The 22,675-nt window shown below is 38.7% G+C and overlaps 1 protein-coding gene across 9 annotated transcripts in view; it reads left to right on the forward strand.

Moving 5' to 3' along the window:
• The window catches only part of DLGAP1 (DLG associated protein 1), a 403,108-nt gene that overhangs the window by 97,772 nt on the left and 282,661 nt on the right, over positions 1–22,675 (forward strand). The window contains exon 3 of one of the 9 annotated variants that reach the window (XM_063166802.1): positions 9,025–9,119. The exons of the other annotated variants lie outside the window; for them this stretch is intronic. The gene's annotated coding sequence lies outside the window, so the exon portion shown is untranslated. The remainder of the gene's footprint in view (positions 1–9,024; positions 9,120–22,675) is intronic. 9 annotated transcript variants of the gene reach the window in all.

A 22,675-nucleotide genomic window follows, 5' to 3' on the forward strand; every position in this document is an offset into this window, starting at 1 on the left:
ACTGGAATAAGTTTTTCTATCCTTATTTCGTTTTTATAATCCACATTTCTTAAATGTCTTTGTAATTTAATAGATGTTGTCATTTAAGAAGAGAGAAGCCTGCGCAATTCATTGAAGCTATATATACAGCAAAGCTAATGAAAGCAAAAAACAAACAAATAATGTGGACATCAAAACTCAAATAGCCAGCTGTACACCTCCCTCCTCACTATCCAGACATTAAGTCCTTGTATAAAAGCATTCATCCACAGAATCACAGATCACAGGGAGGTGATCTGGAAGAGATGTGCACGGCTTCATGCTTGCCCTGCACTCAGCAGTGCAGCAGAGCTAGTGAGGCTGGAGACTGTTCTGCTGCAGCTGTCAGCAGCAAATTTCTGGTGCACAAAGGAATTGTGGCTTGTTTTCTGAGAGGTGAAGCAATGCTGTTGTCCCTTGGTAATACAGTCTGTGTCCCTGGAATACAGCCTAATGTGGAGCAGTCATCAGGGAACTACAAGGAATAAGAGTTTGCCGTACGTACATCAGAACTGACAAGAACAGTTAAAGTGGGAGCAGAATCATGGACACTTAAGAAGTGTGTGAGTTGTATTGATAACATGACTTACCCATGTTTCATCCATTAACACAGACTTATTTAGATGACCCATTTTTAAATCAAGAGTCCCACATGTTATGTAAACATGCTATTAAACTTCAAGAACCTGTTGGAAAGGTTCTCAATTCTGCCTTTCTCTATCTGCATTGCCAATGCCTTGAGAAATCCAAACAATGTTGTATGTTTTTAGCATGGCCTGCCAGAAAAGCAAACAAACTCAGGACAGAAGAAAGTAAGTTGATGTCACCCTGCTTATAGGATATGACAGCACACTGAGGCATGGACTTAACATTGCCTGAGCTTGAAAAAGAGGATAGGCTTGGTCACGGTTCCCCTTTTGTTAGCAGGCTCTCATAGGGTGAGAGAATGGACTGGTAATTAGTATGATTGCCTGCCTCTGTTGTTAAATTCCATGTTTAGGTGCCCTTCTCTTCAGTTAAACAACTTTATTCAATAATTTCTTTCCCTTGGTGACTGTACTTCAGTTAAACAACTTTATTCAATAATTTCTTTCCCTTGGAGTTCAGAGAAGAGGAAAGATCAAAGGATCTTCAGTGTGCAAAGCCATTGTGATGGAAAGGAGCTGACTAGATAAGACAATTCTAGATGGTCTTAGCAGGCAATTGAGGTCCTGTGCTGCAGAAGATGACTGAGAAAGCACTTAAAAAACAGAAAAATAGGACTGGATCTTGGCTGGTTTATACATACTGAGGCACTAACTAGAGATTAAAAGATGAGATAAAACCTTAAAAGGTTTGCATGACACAGTTGCACAAATGTGGGCTGAGGCTGGGCTGTCAGATTGGCTGACTGGTAGAGAGAATGGTCTTCTCCTTTAGTAATTGTATTTTTATTTCATGATAGCTTGAAGGAAGGGCCTGGATGACTACACGTGTGTGTTTTTTGTATGCTGAGACATTTTATAAGATTCTGAAAGGAATTCAGGCATGAAGTGGTTTGGATCTGGTTGATTTTAGGGGTTTTTTTTAAGTCTTACAATTCAAAAGATATGTGTAGGTATAAGAAACAAGCGAAAGAAGATCATGTAGAGAATAAAAGAGTTCTTATTTTAACCAAAGATGATGTTTAAACAATTTTTTTTGTTACAGTCTTTGAATATAAAGTGAGCATAGACAAATACAAATGACTGTACAATGACAAAGATGATATGTTGTGACTTAGAGGAGGGAAAAAGCTTTGGGTTGTACATATGTTTATTATGTATATAAATATGCATGCATAGAATTAGAGCCTCAGAACTTTTAAATTAAGTGTTCTTAAGGTCTCCTGTTTAGCAGTCTGGTTAAGAAGTACAAAGTTTAAGAACAATGGGAAATTGTGAAGAGTTTCATAAGAATATGGTTATATAAAACTATATATAGGCCAAAATTGAAATCTAGGCAGCATGAAATATGTACAATTTAGCTGAATGTTAGTGCTTAAATGATCACTTAATTACAGAGACACCCTCGCTCTAAATATCCTGTCTATAAATGCAATGCGTATTTAAAAGGGGTCATCAAAGCACACGTGTAACTATTAAAAAATGTGGTGTACAAGTGTTATATTTATCTTATTGGTGTTTCTCATTCATGAATTTCCTTCTAAAGGATGAAGTTTTTCTGTACAGATTCAGATTTTTAAGTTAGTGGAAAGCAAATGTTATAGGGTCCCTTTCTTTCTTCCTTCATCAGGAAACTAAAACAAGTAGCACACCTATTTCCCATCACACTCTTTGATTAGTTTCACCCCAAAAGGAAACTTGTGCTCCACAACATAAGGACTTTCTGTAGAAGCATTGAGAAAGCCCTTAAGTTTGAGATTGTAAGTGAGTCAGTAACATTCCTGGTGACCATGAAGATGAAGTCTTTTGAAATGGGTTACATAACTTGCTGCAAGTGCAGAGATGGCTTGGCATACATGTTTAATGGTTTCACCTGTGGTGATGCTTGAGGGCAACCTCCAAGCATTAATGCTGAACTCTAATTAGTGTAGACAAGATCACAGCACTGGATTTCAAGGGAATGCAAGATAACCTGCAGACAAATTACCAGTGAAGTAACATGACCAGTTCTGACAGTATGTTCAAATCATGTACAAAAAAAAAAATCCATCAACTCCAACATTTTCTAATATATTGACTATCAAAACATTTTGTCCCCAGTAGGTATCTAGACTTCTGGATAAGTATAGAAGTGGCACTGTAGCTGGAGGGTTTATGGTAATTCTATAAGCAGCAAAGTGTCTCTGCAAAGGAGAGATAAACAGCGAGTAATCCTCATAATTCCCCACTGATAGCCTATCCATCTCTGCTATAAATTAGAAAGCCCAGAGATTAGGAAGGCTAGGCAGGGTGTAGCTCACAGCATTAATCACAGTATTAGGACAGCACTGTGCTTGATTTCTGTGTCCAAAGCACTGGTATTTCTCTCTAGGTTAAAATGACATAACGTAGTTTGGAATACATACTGTTCAAGCTGCCTGCTCAATGAAGAGATGGTTTTCCAGAAGACATTGTCAAACACTTCTTAAAACTAAGGTATTGACTGCAGACTGGGGAGTAGTGCAGTACTTTTCACCATGAGGGCTGTAGCCGAGATTTTGTAATCTCTTCAAGTTTCTAAATTCAGATTTATTTATTTAATACGTGTTCAGCATAATTCAGATGGGTGAGGGTCAGTTTGTCCTTATACTTCTTGGTTCTAGGAGGATACTGTGCAAATGCATCTGGTCTTTTGGAATCTGCATGTGGCCAGACAGGCAGAACAGGTAATGTGATTGTGTGTGTACAAATGCCTATTTAAGCATAAAACATAAATGGGCACCTTTAGAAATTAGAGGTTAGATACTAGTTCTCACAAGCACATGGCTGAACTAAATAAAATAAATATGAAATTTTCTTGATAAAATTTATTGATCTGGTAGTCAGATGGAGAAGGAAGAACTGTGGCTTGGCTTCCATAATAATGCAGCAATTATTCCAAATCCTATACAGCTTTTTGTTTAAAGTACCAAAAATGGGTAATTTAGTTGTCTGTTTTTTATTAGATGATACATCAGGTGATATATTTTATTTGTTCAGATCTCCACTCCCTCATTCCAAAGTCTTTTTGACTACATTGACAACAATTGTACTCTCAAAATCTAATTGATGCATTTATTATTGTCACTTCAGTTTTTTGAAATGCCTAGCTCAGTGAACTGTTGCTTGAGGGGCCATTTTGAGAAACAGTAAGGCTTTCCAAAAGTGAAAATGCATCAACAAATGTTTTATCTTTACATGCACAGTAGCAGTGTACAGGACTTTGGGGACGCTGACAGTGTTTTCATCATGTTTGATCACCTTGCTTTGGAGTGATGATAGGGTTTCTGGTTTTGCAGTCATGAGAAGGGCTAAATGGAAATCTCTAGAGAAAGGAACTTCCTAACAACAATATGAAAAATGTCTGGTCAGCATAGGGAGAAATACACTAATAAATGTTCATAGGGGAAAAAAACCCAATCTCTCTGAAAGGGATAGACTTTTGTGGGAAAAGGAAGATTTTGCTTCCAGGGTTAGAGATACTGTGGAAGGATATGAATTGACATAAGACTGATAAAATCTAATAGGCTACAGGAACAGATGTTGGCAAAAGAAGTATCATTTTATCATCAGCACACAGTAATTTAGACTCAGCAGATTCCATACCAAAGTTGAAGATTCATGTAATTGTAAATAAATATCTGCAAGATGACAGCACAGCAGAAGACAGTCTCAGGGACATGTTCTTTAAAAAAGCCTCAAACCAAACAGTTAGAGGAAATATACCCTATAGGGTAAATATAAAGTTCATAACAGAGTACTGTGGAAGATAAAGCAAAACATCAACCCACAAAAGCAAAATCTTCCAGAAAAAGGTAAGACATGTATGTAAGACATCAGTGGAAAGAAGTTTTGCAAGACAGATCAAAAAGGAAATGTTAGCACTGGATGACAGCAAAGGAATGCATCTTCAACAGCATACAGAATGTCTTTATTCCTTTATGAAGCTCATTTCTGAAATATATTCACAGAACTTTGAATGTCAGCATTTTAATGATAGTGGTCTGATCTACCCTTCCCCCACCCCCCAGAGATGTTTCAGAAGAGGAATGGAGATTTTCGGACAGCTTTTTTAATAATGTTCATGGGGTCTTCTGCGGCATATCACCATGGTTTGTGCGTGTGGACTACAACCAGCGGAGTTTCTGGTGGGGAGGTGAACTGGGGCTCTTGCATTTGTAGCCATTGTTCAGCCTGAACAAAGAGGGCCGCTCTAACTGAACATCAAAGAAACTCAACCAAAGACTGGTGTTGAGACCTTGAGCTGTTTGAAAAACTGGCAGAAGCTGTTAGGTAACAAACAATCAAAATTCTGTAAATACTTTTAGAAAGGGGTGTGCTTCAATTTTAATTATCTTCTGGCTTGCCTAGGAGAAAATTGTGTTCCTGATGGAAGAGTAAGTGGAAGAGAAATCACCATCCTCTTTACTTCTTCAGGGAAACTTAACAAGTGTGGAAATACACTAGAGAGCTGTTAAGATCCCTTTTTCCCTTCCAAAGTGTTTTTAGAAAAAAACAAATTAAACCCAAGCACATAGCATCACTAGTAGCCATTTCAATGTGGATAAGTGAACATGGTATTTAGACCATGGATCTGAGGCATAGGAATTATATTCCAGTTGTATTTTTATGTCTGTAATTCTGGAATGTGTTGTAAATTATTTTCAGTTCCATTACATTCCAAAATGTTCGGCATTTCACAATCAAAGCAATGATGCCGCTGGTTCCCTAGTATCCTCAGTTCTGAGAATTTTGTCAAATTAAATCAAAAGTCTTGTTCAGGCTACTGATGACCTATGAAAGGTTTGAATTATTCTATCTGCTCTAATTTGTTATCACATAGGAATTATTAAATTACAAAGAAGGTAGGAATTCTGGGGGGACTATTTGGTGGTTTTAACCATTAAACAGTTCTTTAGTTTTTCCTGTTAATTCTGCATTTTCCCAAGCTCATCATAAAATAAAGAAAGGGTACTACTTCCTGCTCTTTATCTGTGCAGTTACATTTCATTGACTAGACAGAATGGAGTGTCCTGAACAAGACAAGATCATTGGGAAAATGTGTTTTCATGTAGCTGTAAGGAGTATTATAATGATCAACAGAGGGCACAGTAAGCTTACAGAAGCAAGAGTGTGGTGTCTCATACCTTTTCAGACCTGGTTTTGCTAACCTCTCTGAAGTTATTTTGGGGAGTTCAAGTCATTTATTAGTCTTGGTAACCTCCATGCTTGCTTTTGATTTATTTCTGATCCCTAAATTTGGGGTGCCTTATAGCAGCCTGGCAGTGATGGATATATGCATTACTTTTTTGTTCATGACATCTCACTTTCAAGTTATAGGTGCCTGATTGAGGCAGTAGTTGGCAAAAATTCAGGAATCTTTGCCTTGCTATTCTCTATTAGAAAAAAAAAAAAAAAAAAAAAAACCCAACCAAAACCAAAAAAAAACCCAACCAAAAAAAAAAAACAAAAAAAACCCAACCCTGAGAATGTGCAGCTAAATCTCTTCTCTCTTTTGATTAAGAAAGAAATAGGAAAAGGAGAGACTCACTGATGAAATTTTCTAGAATAGAGTTACAAACTCTAGCTCAGTACATGCTTACTGAAATATGACTTCTCTGTGCAATGTGGTGCCTGAGCTAACAAGCCCTATGAAGATAGCCATGCTGCTTCCAGAGACTGCAGCCACTCCATATATCCTGCTGGGCTGTATGGATTTTCAGCTGAGTTCACTTCTAGTTACAAATATCAGCTTCATTTACTGATAACAGTTGTTAAGTTTAAAGGGATCCAGTGTTCTGGTGAACTTTGAACATGGTGAGGATATCCAAATGTGGGTACCTTCTGGTCTTGTAAACCTAGGAATGGAAATTGTGTTAGTATGTCGTGGTTTAGGAATGGTATTCCCCAATTTAGTATTCCCACTGAAACTCTCCAATCCATGTGCTTATTAATAACTCCTTCTTTTCCTTCACATCTCCTACCACGCCAGGCTGAAGAGTAGGACTGGAGGCACAAAAGATGAAGGCCATGGGTTGAAATAAGAACAATTTACTGGAAACAGCAATTAGATAAATAACAGTTACAGCAACAATACTAATAACAGTATTAGTATAAGAAAAAAAGCCCAAACAATTCACATGGGGTTGCTCACAACACTCCACCAAAACCTAAAATACCTGACCTCTCCCTCCTCAATGCCATGCCATCCTTTCCTCTGTCCCTGGAAAATGAAGTGAGTTGTTGCAGAATAACCTCTATTCCTAACCATGCTCCCTCCTACTGCAAAATTTCACCCTGTCCTGGCCAAACTCAGGACAGATTAGAAATAAAAATACAAATTTTTTATAAACTTTAAATATTATAAAGGTTGTGTGACTTTTAATTTAACTAACTCTTTGAAAACACAGCTGGAGAACAGAAAATTGACATTTAAAACAATCTGGTATACTATGCCAGGTACTTATCTAGATTATTGGAATTAGTGCAGTCTGGCTGGGAAATTTCACTGTAACATAGCTACCATCAAGAGAGAAGAATGTGTGTGACTAGGTAAGTGGTCAGTAGTTGTATAAATAAATTGAGCATGTCAACATCTGCGAATATTCCTTTATGCACATTTACAAAGGTTATGTTACTTCCATGGGGGTATGGTAGTGCCTGGCAGGGCCTGAAAAACACCTGTGAAAAGGAATTATGTGTATTCCTGAGGGGGATTGCACTAAATCTGGTGCTTAAAGTCATTAAAAAAGTGAAAATTCCTCTCTAATTATTCTGCTTACTGAGTGCTTGCTAACTGCTCTGTACATGCAGTTTTCCAGGAGAACTCAGCCCAACAGTATAGGTCATATCTGGCTCTTCATTCACATTAGATATTAATGCTGTTTTAAAAGTGTTTCCAGTAACACTGTGGCTATTGTTCATTTACAACTGGCAGTCTAAAACTTCTCTACATTGAGATGCTCACTTTTTTGCTATGTTTCATCTGAAAATTCTCAAGTCGGGCCCGTCAAGAGACCCTACTGTGATAATTCATGTGCATAATTTTGGGACTCCCCATTCTCGGAAGTGGTGTGTTTTCTAAGTTACTGTCAGGTGCTTTATTAGCAGAATCCTTTTCAGAAGGGTGAGGTATCATTGCTGGGCTTCATGAAGTGTGTTAGATTTTCTCATCCTCTCCTAGTGTGTTTTCACATGCTTGTTTTTTTCCACCACCTTCTTAAGCAGTTATCGTTCCTGTGATTCCCTTGAACCTTACCCTGCTGAAAACTGATTTTATGTTGACTTAGTTTTGCCTACTATCCTGAAAACAAAAAAGTTTTTTGTCAGGTATTCCATAACCCTTCTTGAGGGACCGAGTGACTCAGACTTGCAGAAGGGAAGCCAGCACACCCAGTTGCATTTTGGACAACTCAGAAGTCCACCCAATTTAACTCTCCACACCCAGTGTGTGGAAAATCACGAAAATGGAGGTATATACACACTGGCTGCTTGTCCATAGTGGGAAGGCAATGTTTTTCGTTGAAATGAGTATCTTCATTCAATTCCTGACAGCTGTTTGCCATAATGAACTTTACACAATAAAATTATTTTTTCCAAGTTCTGAAAAACTCTTCATGTAATTGAAGGTATTCTAATGCAGAGAAAGAAAAAAAAAGATGGGAAATAAGTATTTGAATAATACGTGGTAGTATATTTAATTTGAGGAATGTTTGCTGTTGCACACCTTAAGACTGGTTTTACCTGGGACTTCATTGTGACATTATAAAATTGGGGTGTGGGGAATCTTTGTCTTTGCTTCCCAGAAAAGTATCGTGTTCTTTTTACTTAAGACCTTTATTCAGAGGTGGGAAATTGATGCTATTTCATTGTCTATTATTTTGTAGATACTGAATTCCTTCCAAATAGACTGTCTTTAAGTAGTAAGCCTTACAAAAAAAGCAAAATATACTACAATGTGATCTGAAATTAGGATAGCATGTGAAAGAGAAGGGTGTTTTAGGTTATAAATATTCTATTTTAGCCATGTATATTTTGAATTATGATTGTAGTTCACTTCAGAAAGACTAATAGTCTCTAAGACTATGCAAATGTCAGCCAGTGCAGAATTCTCAGGATGCAGTGCTGCTCAGGATTTCAGATGGGTAGTTACTGGGGAAGTCGGAAAAGTGTGCATATGAATCCAGAAACAGAATCTGCTTTTAGTTGCAAGGCTTGCTTTAGTCAGTGTCATAGGAGATAGCATTGCACCTCAGGCAAGAAAATGTGACTGTTTAATGTTTGAGACAGATCTCATGCTTAAGTCCAGAAACTGAAGTATAACTGTTGTTTGTTTTTATTTTAGCAGGGAAAAACCAATAATCCCAACTGGCAGTCCAAAAATAACCAGATTGGAGGGTGGAAGGAAAAAGAAGGAAAAGGGAGGACTAAAATGGAGAGGTAAATTGTTGTTGTGTAGCCAGAGTTCCCTTGCAAGGAGGAGCAGGGAAGCAGCTTTTTATCAGGAGTTTGTGGGAATGTAGTGGTGTATGGTGACTGCAAAGGAGGAGCAGAGACACCACTGCTACACCATAACATTTGAAATGGTTAAAGAGATTTGTGGGAGAGAAAGGGGAGTATCTCCAGTTCTCCTCTGGAGATGTAAATACCTTGTGGTCTGTTGTGTCATGAAGTTCCTTAAATACCTCCTAAATATTGGACTGTTTCTAGTAACTCAATGTAATGTTATCTCTCCCCCTTTCTATTGTAATTCCTGGTCTCACATCACTAGCTTTAGTCTGGGTGGTTCAAGCATTGGGAAAATCTGATTCTTTGCAATGAAATTTTGCAGGAGCAGATTCTTATTTGTAATTCCTTTTCCTTGATCATCAGATCAATAGGGGGTGTTGTGGGATTGTGTCATGTTTAGGCTGGGATATGTGGTTATTTTGTATCATCTTTGTATTTATGGAAATGAAAAACCTCGGGCGCAATGGAAGGAAAGTTATGAGTCCTGAAATGGATTTTCCCTTTTTTCTGATTCAGAAGTGAGCTGTGATGTGATATGATATCATTTGAGGACTGGAAAGGAAAGGGGAAGATGGAAGGAAGATAGAAAATATGAGACTCTAAAAGTGCTTAGAACCCAGTCTCAACATCTATTGCTTTTTTTCCCTCATGAAAATAAATTTAAATGTTTCTTCTTAAACATTTTAGAAGTGCAGTATATTCTTCCTTGAAAGTATTGCTGCTAGATATTACAAAGGCTGCCATTTTTAAGGTTTGAACCATAAATGCAACACAGAGGAATATTTTGCTAGTAATTAATATTATTTCTTTATATGTGAATTTATTTTTTATTTTATTTTGTTTTATATTACATGTTTGGACTTGAAGCCTTTCTTCTAAATTTTGTATTAGTAATTACAGGAAAAGTTGGTGGTTTTCTCTAGTCATTTATCTCACCTTTGGTTTAAAGGAATAGATGGCAACATGTAGTTATATTCCTTCAAAGCTAAGTGGTCTGGAGAGGGCTGAAATAACCCAGACTGCACTGAAAGATAGCCAGTGTTTCATTGCAGAAGAAAATGCAAAGTCCTGTGTGTGGGCTGGGGTAACCCTGCACAGCAGCACAGACCATGAGGCCAGCTGGCTAGCAAGCAGCTTGGTTGCTTCTGGTGCTATTTGTGGATGATGAGTTGTGCCTGAATCTGCAGTGTTTCCTTTTAGCACAGGGGCAGTCATGTCCCAGGCAGTGTTACCAGCAAGTCCCTGCTTGGTACTTGTGAGAGCACATTAGGACACCTGCAACCAGTTTGGAGTCCTCTGCTGAAAGAAATTCCCTGATGTGCCGAGTCGAATCCAGCAGAGAGCTACCAGAGTGGTCATGGGGCTGGAGTACTTCTGGGGTTATGAGGGGTGAGGCTGAGAGAACTGGGTTTGTCCAGCATTAAAAAGAGATGGCTGATGGGAGGTCTCATTGCTGTCTTCACTACCTCAGACATACAGAGGAGATGGGGCCAGACCCTTCTCAGAGGTGTGTAGTGGAAGGACTCGAAGCCACAGACTAAAGAAAACACAGGAAATTGTGACTAAAGAGTAGGCATTTGGGGAAATGACTGGGGTAAAATCATGAGAGCAAATGTAGTATGAGGCTGAGGGGTATCTATCCTTGGAGGTATGCAGAACTTGGCTGGGCTGGCTTTGAGATGGGTGCTTGGACCAGATGACCTCTAGAGATTGCTGCCAACTTAGATGGTTTAGTGCATACTAGTAAAAGGCCAAGAGGGACATAAATGGGATTTCCAATGGGATTATGCAGCATAGGAGGCATCTCCTTAGAATTGCAGGCATGTTTGTGGGTTGGAGTTTGTTGGGGCTTTTTGCTAAACCCTGATGACTCTTTCTTTCACCTTAACTTACTTGAGAACATGCCTGTAATTTCTCATTTTAAGGTGCTTTGATTGTTTGTGTGTTTGTCAGGTTTACAATCATAACAATTTATCTTTCTTCTCATAATAACTCTAGAAACTGATAAGGGCCTTGATGATCCAATGCCCCATTGCTTTGTAAGCTTTGATCAGTGAAGTAGATAAAAAAATCAATTTCTGAATTATTCTGGTTCAGATTTTGCCTGGATACTGTCTGTAAATAGTAGAGATGATTTACACTTATCTTTCTCTCAGTTTGTGCTTCAGGCTCTCAGCAAGCTCCAGCAGATATGAAATGGGTATGATGGGCTGTAGCAATATTTAGAAGGCTCTGTTCAGAGCTGTGGTTCTAGCAACTTGTTTCGCATGTAGTAATTTAAAGTTCTGGAGGACAAGGTAAAAAGCTCGCAATCTTCCAAAGAGGTGAGACCCAGTGCAATCAAGTCTCTGATGGCACTACTTTGTAAGGGGCATGCAAAAAGTACATTTTCTGTGCTTTACTTTAAATCACTTGCTAGCTTTAAACCCATTTGCTAGACATTATTTACTCTCTGGAGGCTGCTTTCATGGACCTTCTTGAGAGCTGAAGTTACTCAGCTGTTCACCTGCTATGAACCCACATAGATGGGCAACTAAAAAGGAAAATCTCCCAAGCAACGATTTCTATGTACCTATGTGACTTACTTGACTCAGATAGTTTCTTTATTGCCACGTGTCAGTCATCTGCATGTGTCTGGGTTGTGCACTGTGTTAGGGACTCCCCTTTGAGGAGGGTCACTTGGCATCTCTCCCGAGCTCAGCTGAGGTCAGTTCATTCCTCCTGTAGAAGTCTCGCAATATCCCTCATTTCCTGGGAGCATCTGGAGCATGGTGTGAGCTGCATGAGCTACTCTGGTAGGGGCAGCTCATCCATTGTTGCATTGATGTAGGAGCTGTAGGGCCCTGCCGTGCCCCATCAGATCAGACTTCATCTGTATGTGCACAGATAAGATGCCAACAAATACGTTGTCACTGCTGAACCAGCTTATCCCACTTGCAGCCTGTTCCCATGGAGGGCAGTCTCTGGCAGGCACCAGGAACAAGTGACAAAGACTGGGCAGTGGCTGGGCTCCTCTCAAAGGGACAAGTAGAGGAACACAAGAGCCTGTGTTGTGCTCAGCACAATGTGTACACGTGTGTCCATGCTAGAAATGGAGCATCTTTGGACTATGATTGCAGCTGTGGGCATGGGTGGGCTGATGAGTACAGAAGACTCAGTCACTTCACTGATGATGGCCTGGGTAGGCTTTGGTGTAGCTCATGTTAACTTTGTGATGCAGCCTGGTCAGATACTCAGGGCAGCAGTCAGACACCACACTTTGGGTCACTTCACTGTTTAGTACTCTTTTTCCATTAAGTAGCTGTTGAAAGTACTTATGGTCCTGTTCCTGTTCCCCCTAAAGCCTGATCACCCCTAGTGGTGCTGGAGAAACACAGTTTATTCCCACCACATTAGAACAACTTGGATTATCCTGAGAAGAAAGAAAGAGAATTTAAAAAGTGAAGTGAAAGGAGGGAATATCACATTAAATTTAATTATTTTTGTTTGATTTTGTAGTCAAAACAAAAGGGATTGTTCATTCTCTCTTGGATAAATTGGAATTACAGATTTTACATAGCAATTTAAGCTAGTATTAAACTCATATATAATCAGCCCTAAAGTCTGTTAACTAGATTTATTCTTAGAAAAAAACAGTGAATTGCCAGCTTCCTGAAATGCATATACTTCCTATGAACTACCCAGACTGCTCTAAAGGAATCGTGCCATCAGTTTGGCCAGCTGACAAGGCATATGGCAAACTCCTTTATGATGCCTGTTATCTGTAATGATAGCTGTTTGTGTAGCTGTGCTGTTCACTAGGTGAGAGTAGAACAGTAGTGCAGCAATTGCTACTGAGTGGAACAAACTGCAAAAGGACAAAAAAAATTAAGACCAACATTTTAGAAATGTGAGAAAAAGAAAAGCAGCATAGTCACCCAGGGGAGTTTCTATAGCAGCAGTAATCCGAAACACTCAGGCACATTGCCAAGAGCTCCACTAGGTTGTTAATCAAAACTTCCAAATCTCCTGCCAATCCAAGGCTCTCTTAGCATCAGAAGAGAAAGCTGTCACATAATGATGTGATACTTAAGTTACATAAAGAAATCTTCAAAATTTTTTTTTTTTGTGAGGAGTATTCCTGTCCTAAACAGATTTTTTTTTCTTTTTTCAGACTATAAGAGAACCCTTCCCATTGGAGTTTCAATTGAAATTATGTATTTTTAAACATTATTACACTTAATTTTTAATAAGCATGCAGGGTACTTTTGGATACCCTAGAGAATATATTCTCTTTTACTGGCTGCAATTAGGTGTTCCAGTAGTAAAATGCAAATCTTATAATTCTTCCTAGGAATGGCAAAAGGTAGTAGAAAGAAGATTAAGCAAGTGTCTGTGTAAAGCAGACACTTTAATTGCAATGTAAAATTTAAGTAAATTCTGTAAAAGTGCTGCAGTTATCTATTTAGTTACCAGTAATATATGGCTTTGCTTCAGGCATTGAATTAACTAAAAAATAGCGTCAGCCACTTCCTGTTTGTATGGATAGTTGGTTTCTTTATAGTATCACACAGTAGGCATTTTTTTCAGCTGATGCTGACAAATCCCATTATCTAGGAGGTGTTTCTATTGCCTAATCTTAGCAGCAGTGAAGGCAGCAGTGATTTCAATCTTTTCCATCTTAATTTTCCGGGTGATGGATTTTTCAGTTCGCTTGGAGGGAGAGGAGAACGTGGCAGGACATAAAAGGAAAGTGTGCTTTTTGGCGTGGTTTTCCATTCCCACTGCTTGCCTGGCAAGCCCTCGGTGATCCCGGTGAGGATGCTGGAGAGAGGCAGGAGGGAGGGCAGGAGGCAGAGGCAGTACCCGCTGGCCATTCGCACCGGGAGCGTTCCGCGGCACCGCGCTGTTCGCTCTGCCGCTGGTGGGGTCAGCGCTAATTTACACAGTCTGGCATGTTTCGAGGAGAAGTTCACTGCTGAGGGAATGTCTGAGAGTACACGGGGATGCCAGTGAGCTTGGAGAGCTCTGGTTTTAAGCTGTGTTTTTATAGGAGCTGTGCTGCCATAGAAACTGAGAGACTATACGTAAGCTTTGGCTTTCTATGTAAATAGCCGTAAGTGCCTTTGGCCTGCCTAAATCTTGGGAGAGAGAGAGATTTATGGGGCTTAGGAGAGGAGAAGTTCCCTCCCCCATGACCCTATTTCCCAAAAATACCATATGTCAACAGGATTCTTTTAAGGGAGCTGTTAAGAATATTAATGAAACAGAGCATCCTGGGGTTTTTGTAGGATAACCCATGTCAGTTGATTTGGAGAAAAGCTTTCACCAGTATAGTTTTCAGTGTGTCAGAATGGAATGGAGAAATTTAAGATGGAAGAAAAATTCTGAGTACTGCTTTATAGGTCTCAAATTTCATGTTATAGCTGTTGTTTAGCCCCCTATTCTTCTGCTTTAGCACAATTTCAGCTACTGAGAGTAGACTCATTAATACCATAAAGATCCCTGTGTGACATGATAAATCAGTCTGTTATGGGCCAAAAGGCATGGTCAATAGCCTTGGGCAAAATTAATGTAAGGTAATAAACCCAAGAAGATGGTATATATAAACTGAATTACTTTCAAGCCAGTAGGGACACTCTTTAATTCAGTAGTAGTTTGGCTTTTGTTTAGTTTACTACACTTGCACTGTAGCTGTGTGTAAGAAGTACACAATCTTTTCTTGGATCACTGACCAGTTTAGAGTTATGAAGGAGCCTAGATATCTGAATGGAGACACAAGAGGAATAAAACCCAGGCTAACAATTTCAGATTTCTTTGGATATGGGGCTTTACCCAAGGGTCGATAAAATAATTTCACTGTTTTGCCTATCCATCAACTCTCCTGAAAGACTGTCTGCACTTCTGTCAGACATGAGGTGGCTGTCAATGCAGGTAGATGCAGGATGGCATTGATCCAGTTAGGTGTGTGACAGCTTTGAGCTTCAGTGCAGGCTAGAGACCCCAGGTAAATGCTCAGAAGAGTGACTGGTCTTGAAAAGCCTGTGGCAGAGCATGCTTGGCTATGGATGGGTGCAGTGCTCTTAGTCATTGCAAGCAAGATTAATTTCCCCATTTGATTGGGACACTTTAAGCTGTCTGAAAACTGTGCATCTAGTCTGAGCTATGTCTGGGTGCCTTTTCCTGCCAATGGAAAAGTGATGATATGTCTTGTCTTAATGTGGCTAGATGAAATTACATGTGTTGAATATCCCACTTAGATTGCTACTGAACTAAGCATGATTTTATGTACTTCAGGCCATCACAGGCCCCCCACAAGTGGAATGCACCTTCATGTATTGCACTCTTGCTTCAATGGAGATGATCAAAAGATCACTTTTTTAAAAGAAAATAGTATACTTGGGTTGTAATTCTGTGTTCAGGACAGACCACAAATTGGAATTTTATACCTAAATCCATCAATCATTTATGTAACAGGCAGTCTAAATCATGCCTGTGATACTGGCAGTCTACTTGTAGAGCCATAAATTATTGATCTGCTTCCTGCAGATTGTTTGCCCTTTCTGACTTAGACTAAAATTATTTACTGCCTTGGTTTTTTACGAATGCTTATGTCACACAGGCCTTGTTAAAAATAATAGAGGCAAAGACTTCTTGAAGAGGTTTGAAAGATAGAAACTCTGTAAGAGAGTTCAGTCTCCTACATGATTCTGAGTTGATCAGTTTATGCAGACCACATTTTCAAGGCAGTCTACATTTCCATTTATCTATGGAAACAGAAAAAAAGAACTTGTACAAAAATCTGAAGGTTTTTTGATCCTTTTCACTGATTTTTCCTAGAAATCCAGTTACAAAATTATCAAGAAGCTGTTCTAAAATCTTATCCCTGTAAAAGGAGTTTTTGCTTGCAGCAGTGGGTTTAATGACAAAGGTGCTTCATATCAGACTTGTTTTAATAAAATGCAGTAACCCCTGTTAACTTCAAGTGTGCCTTAAATTGCTGCACTATTTTTCTTTATTTACTTTTAATCTGGCAGAGACTGATGGTTTGATTTTCAATTTTAAAAAGCTGTTAGTTTTATGAGATCTGTAATGAGTTACAAATGTAAATTTGATCTAGGAAAAGTACAGGAATTTTCTGCTGCAATTGGTCCCTGGAATTGTGCCCTAGAATGGAGATAAACAAGGACATATAGGCTGAAGGAAAAATGTACCTTTGATATCTAATGTAGTTTGGTCTTTATGTCACAATTATTGCAGACTCTTGAAAGGGCAGTCTGACACACATTGGGCCACTGTGAGAAGGGAGTGTGAGAAGGACTGGAATCAGTCATTTCTCTCACAGGTGTTTACAGGTCTTCCCTGAGGATGGCAGAAACAAGAATATCGCCATAATCCTCGGCTATGGGAAAACCAGCTTTTTCTGAGACCCACATTTACAGCCATCACTGAAACATACCATTGTGTTACACATTTCAGCTGGGCTCCCATTCCCATAACTTGTGCTAACAAGAAAATGAGTCTCCTCTCAGAATCGCATTTAATACACCATTTCTATTCTTCACATTCAGCCCACATGGTGCTATGCCTGAATAAAAGCAGATTGGCTTCCTTTTTTATTCAGACACTCTGGCTAACCCTCATATACATAAAAGAACTGCATCAATGTTACCACCCACTGAACATACACATTTTTTTCATGAATTGGGTCCAATCCCTTTTTAAAGAAGCTCTTAAAGGGATTGGGTAGCTTCTTTGTGTGTTACGCAGATCCTTCCCACTTCACAGAATCAGCAACAGCTATTGTTGGGAGCTAAAGAAGCCATTTTCCTACCAATTGAAGTGAAATATTAGTCCTTCTCCATAATAAGCTTAGTGAGTATTTACGCGATACTGAGGTAGTAAAGAACCACTAGAGATCTTGAGTGGAATATAAATAGATTACCTTTTACAGGGTCTCAATGAGAGGAAGCTGAGAAATATGTCAGCTGTTTAATTATTAACATTCAGTATAAATCAATAGCAAAATAGGCTTTGATGGTGATCTTCAAAAGGGTTTTAATCATTACTTTCCTCGAACACAGAAAGTAAGTCTGAGCACTGGGGGTTTAGCCTGTGTTTCTGTCAACTGTACTGGAAGGTTGCCACTGTGGTGTTGCGTTGACTTTATTAGCAATAATTAAGATAGCACCAGATTTTTAAACTTATTGGCATTTGGGACTATTGCTACCACATGGCATACCTGGGTAATTCCTGAAGCACAGAGGACAGACTAATGAACAAAATTCACTTAAATCCCACTGAAATTAATTAATTTGTATGATAGGACTGTCGATTTTGGGCCCACATGATGCACATGCATGGCACAGAATGCAGTCAAAAGTTTTATGATTTTCCTTTGGTGTGATGCTCCCCTGCCACCTGCCAGGAAACTGATGAACACACAGGCCCCTGGAGACAAGGACAACTGTGGAGCCCAATTTCTTCACCAGCCCACTTTCACAGTTTGAATTTGTGCACTTTATTTTGCATTTTATTTGATATTACAGAAAGATATGATATGTAAGCCCCTGAGGAGTGTGTTCCCTAGTTTGTATAGAAAAGTTATTCTAAGTGAGGTTGGGAGGAGGTGTGGGATGCAAAGCAGGGTGGGGCAGGGGGAGAACAGTTTAATGCAGGTGCAAGTGACATTGAGAGAAAAGAATAATTTTATAGTAGGAAGTGCAGAGTTGCTAAACTTTCTGGGTGTTGAAGTCTTGCTGCAAAGTGCAAATTCCTGATGGATTCCCTATACCTATCCAAAATAAGATCTTCCGCTTTTCCTGCGGTAAGTCCCCACTCCCTCATTCCATATTTCTGCTTCTTCAACTAAATTCATGTCCTCCCACCTTCTGGCTGCTCCATCTCTGGGTCGCTTGCCCTGCTTCTCACGCCTAATGTACAAACTCTCCTCATACCAGGTTGCAAATGCTCCAGAACTGCCTCCATCTCTAAGCACTTCTCTTAAAACCTGTGCATGTCCTTGTACACTCCTTCACTGCAGCATCCCTTATCTACAAGAGCTTGGAGGCTTGGAAGATGAGCCAAGGGCTGCAGCTGTAGCTGGGTTTCCAATATATTTAGCTTCTCTGCAGTCATAGCTAGTCTCTGATCTCTTGTGTGCTAGCCAAGGTGCTGAGACTGGGTCTGTGGTCGGCCTTGCAGGCTCCAGGATGGAGGGAAGCTGCGCGGTTTGTGCTGTGACCAGGCTGCCAGAACAGCTCTGGTAGGAAGGCACTCAGTGCAGGCTGAGCTCTGGTACTGTGCTCCTCCCTTCTGCATGTTATCCCACAGGAGTGTGTCTACAGTCACATGGTAGTCTGCCATGAGACTTTGAATATAGAGTCTTTTGGGGGGAAAAGTGAGGCAGAGAACAGCAGGGGAGAGTAGGAGCTGGTGTCTGTGAACCTCATTGGCTTGTCCAAATCCAGCTGATGACTGGATTTCCTTTCAGTGTCACTTGAGGGGTGGGCTCACTGCTGAAGTCATTGGGTCATCTGGATTGTCCCATGGCTCATGTCAAAACATTTATCACCCACTGTGTTTTCTGATATCTTGGTTTGGTTTTTCTTAAATAATGAAACCTAAACTGGATCAGTATATCTGACTTCTCATACGGTCAATTTACACTACCTTTGCAATTTTGACAGATACTATTTAAGCTATAGCTTATGTTGTTATTTTTTGATCCTTCTGTTTCAGGACCTAGGTAGAAAATATTTTCATGGCGTGGTTTGAAAATTTGATCTGCAAAACCATATTTTGAAGTTTGTGTCCTTAATACCACTCGTGAAATTTGCTCAGCAAGTGTGTTTTACTTTAGTTATTTTCTGGTATACTGGTACTGGTCATAGGAAAAGGATTTTTTTTCTTTCAAGCAAACATCTAACAGCCACACTAAAAATGTCAGAGTGCATTATTTTATTCCTTTCTCTACCTCCCTGATCACATCCTTTTCTTGCTATTGCTATTGCAGTGCCTCCTTCAATTAAATAGATAAGTAGACCTCTTCCACTGCTCATGCCAACATATATTGCTTGGTGTAGGGTTAATAGCTCACACTTGCTGCTGCTGTTCTGCCTATTGCCAAGTCAATATGAGATTGTTCAGACTCTGTTCAATCCCTGTAGCTTCAGAATTTGAGCTCTATGGCCTGCTTCAAATGTTCACCTGCCTCTTGGATGAGCAAAGTACTTCTGCCAGGATGACAAGATTTCATACACTGAGCCATCCAGATCATTTTACCATAATCTCACGATAATAAATCTTTGAGAGAAACATTCTCTTCTAGAAGTCCTGCTAATGTACACTGTGATCACTAAGGAAAATGGTATAGAGCTATGAGTAATTTCATTAGAGTGGTATCATTTTTCCACAAGGGAAATTTAGAGAATTATTGATATGGAATAGCATGAAATGAAATCCAGTCCCTTTGTTTTTCCTTATCATTATCTTAAATTTCACTATTCAGAAATACATTTTTCAGTATTTCTGTTCTTAAAGTTAAGCTTGAAATAAATTTATCCTTGCCATTTTGTGCCCTTTGGTTTTTCCTTTCAGGTATTTTTACTACAAATAATGTCATATTTTAGTTCAACTTATTTATAGAATATTATTATGCTGACAGTTACACAGAATTTTTTAAATCCCACAGCAGGTCAGTAAAATGACAAAGCTCAGTGTCAAGCCATCTGGGGAGACATGTTACTTGTAACCTTCCAAACTGATGAAGTGAATCCATCGGTAGATTTGCTTTTGCACTTGTTTTTCCTAAACCAGTACTTTGGAGAAAAGTAGTGTAGTGACCTGCTACAGAGGCAGTTTTTTGTTTTGTATCATTTGATCAGGCAAGCTGATTTTGCTGAAAGGCTTAATAACTACTATCTAATGCACTAATTAGCTGAATTAGTGAAAGCTGGTGAAGTTCCATCTGCAAAGGATTGGCATAACAAATATATTACCCCAGGTATATCCAAGCAGATCCTGAACTGTGTAATACAAATTATCAAGATCACTTCATGGAAGTTGTTGGTTTTCAATACATGATTGATAATGGGACAGCAATTCAGGACTTAATATTATGGTATTTAAATTAACCATGATACTTTATGGAAAAGAACCATTTGTAAATCCTCAACCTAAGTCACTTAACAATCTGTGACTTAGTCAATTGCTATCTGAATCATTTTGTATCCTGGAACTGTAACACTTTAGGAAAGTTGGGCAATTTTAGAAGAAAAATGCAAGAAAAAATATTAAAGGAAGTGCTTCTCTGTGGAATGTACACTTTGTGCCCTGTTACATAAACTTTTTCTTTAAGGAAGGAAAGTTTTTGCTTTGGGAATGCCCTGTTTCCTTTTTTTCAGCAGATCTGTAAAATTAATTTCATGAGTTACATCTTCAGAGGTGTTTGCTGATATTCCGGGTACCATATTGTTAAGTGAACATGCTTTTATTCTGGCCAAATTAGTAATTATTTGCCAGATTTTTTTGTTCCTCTCTTTGTCAATTCCAGCTCTTTTTTGGAGTCTGTAGGAGTATGAAAAAGGTGTCCTTTTCCTTGGCAATCACTAGCATTGCACTGGCATTATTAAATTTCTGTCAGTTTTTGTAACTGGAGTTCTGGCATGCTGCTATGGCTGTTAAAAGAGGATTGATTAATATGCTTTTCATTTTCACATGCTTGTGAACAGACTTACCTCCTAGCATAGACTTTTGTTTGTCCTTTTTATAGCTGATGCTAAACCAGTTATATCTTGATTAATCCAATAGTTGAATCTAAATCAGAAAGATGAAAATAAAATTGGGTATTTTATTTAACTTGAGCTAAGACCTAAGAATTTAGTCAAAGCCAGTTGCTTAGGGTGTCTCCCCATTTGCACATTTGCTTTAGGCAGGTTCTTTGTCCTGTTGAAATTGTTAGGTCTTGGTATGCTTAAAACATTGCCTGTAGAACCCATATGACCTACTGGCACCTAAATTTAAGCTTCCCTGCTGTGAACATGCAAGGCTGTGTTTAGAAAACTGATTCCACTTGCCTGTCCAAAAGAGCTGCATGAAGGCATGTCTAGATTCGTGAGCAAGAAACTGATATTTGCTATGCTGCAAGGAAGCTTTTGTCTTATTGTTGCTGGTCAGGTGCACAGGAGTCTCAGAATGTTAATTGTCTTTTACCATAGCTGGAACTATAACAAAAATTACCACTTCTTGCATGTTTTCTTTGGTAATTTAATTTTCTATTGACTTGAATGACTTAGCTTCATTTACTAAATGAAAATATTTGGAAATCTTTCTCTGGCTTTTTCATGCATGTGGAAATTCATATCTTTTTGCCCAGTAGTTAAACTTTTTGTTTTGCAAAGTACATTTTAAACATCTCATTTTGTCTTCTTTACTTGTATTTGTTGTAAGAATCATATTCAAATAATTCACATCAGTACATTTCTGTGTGCCCTCAATATCTGACATACGTAAACGATGAACAGAAGCTCTGTATATAAACATTTTTATAGTATGCCCACTTAAAATCAAAGTTAATATTGATTTTATTACTTTCTTTATGATGCAGTAGATAGCACCACATTTCTTAAAATTCTTGACCACAACATTTAAACCTCTTTTTCTTTTAATACTTACATGTACATATCTCTTTTAATCCTTAGGCATGGAAGCAGGATGTGTTTTTCTGTGATCTGAATACATAGATTTCTTTGGCATAATTGGTAATTACTTAGTCAATACCAATTGACTAAGGAAATAGGTACATAAATATATATACAACCACAAAAATTATGCACATTCACAGAGACATAATCCTCTGTATCTACATATTTGCATATATATGTAAATACAGAACATTCAAAAATTGTTTGAAAATAGAAGAAAAAAAATTGAAAATCAGGAGAAAACACATTTAAAGTGACATAAGGAACAGAGAGATCTTACGTGCTCAGAATATATATGTCATATGCCTTTTGCTAACGTAAAAAAAAATGGGAACAAACACTGCTAACTCCATGGTGTCAGAATGTATTGATAACCAGATTTGCAGTAAATATCTTTCACTCCTGAAGTACTTGCCAGTTTACAAAGTAGTTTCAGCAGTGATTGGTCCTATGTGTACTAGCCACTAGAGGGGGGATGAGACACATCTTTTGTCATGAAACTTTGCAGATAGTTGGTGGCAGAAGTCTTGAGATTCTGCAAAGTCTTCTGCATTTTTATCCTCTGTAATGTATGGTCTTATGACAAGCCAGTCATCTGAAATCTTCTCACTTTGTGTACTCAGAGTGTAATCCTCATTTCAGATTCACCAAATCACAGAACAGGTTAGATCCTTAGGAAAGGACCTTTGGTCATCTACAAAGATAGAGGCAATTTCCAATCTTAAGTAGATAGATCAGGCTTTTTTACAGACAGGTTTTAAGGGTCTCCAAGAATAGAGATTCTACAGCCTTTCTGGGAAAACC

Source organism: Melospiza melodia, chromosome 1, assembly GCF_035770615.1.
Source record: "Melospiza melodia melodia isolate bMelMel2 chromosome 1, bMelMel2.pri, whole genome shotgun sequence".
NCBI classification, from domain to species: domain Eukaryota; kingdom Metazoa; phylum Chordata; class Aves; order Passeriformes; family Passerellidae; genus Melospiza; species Melospiza melodia.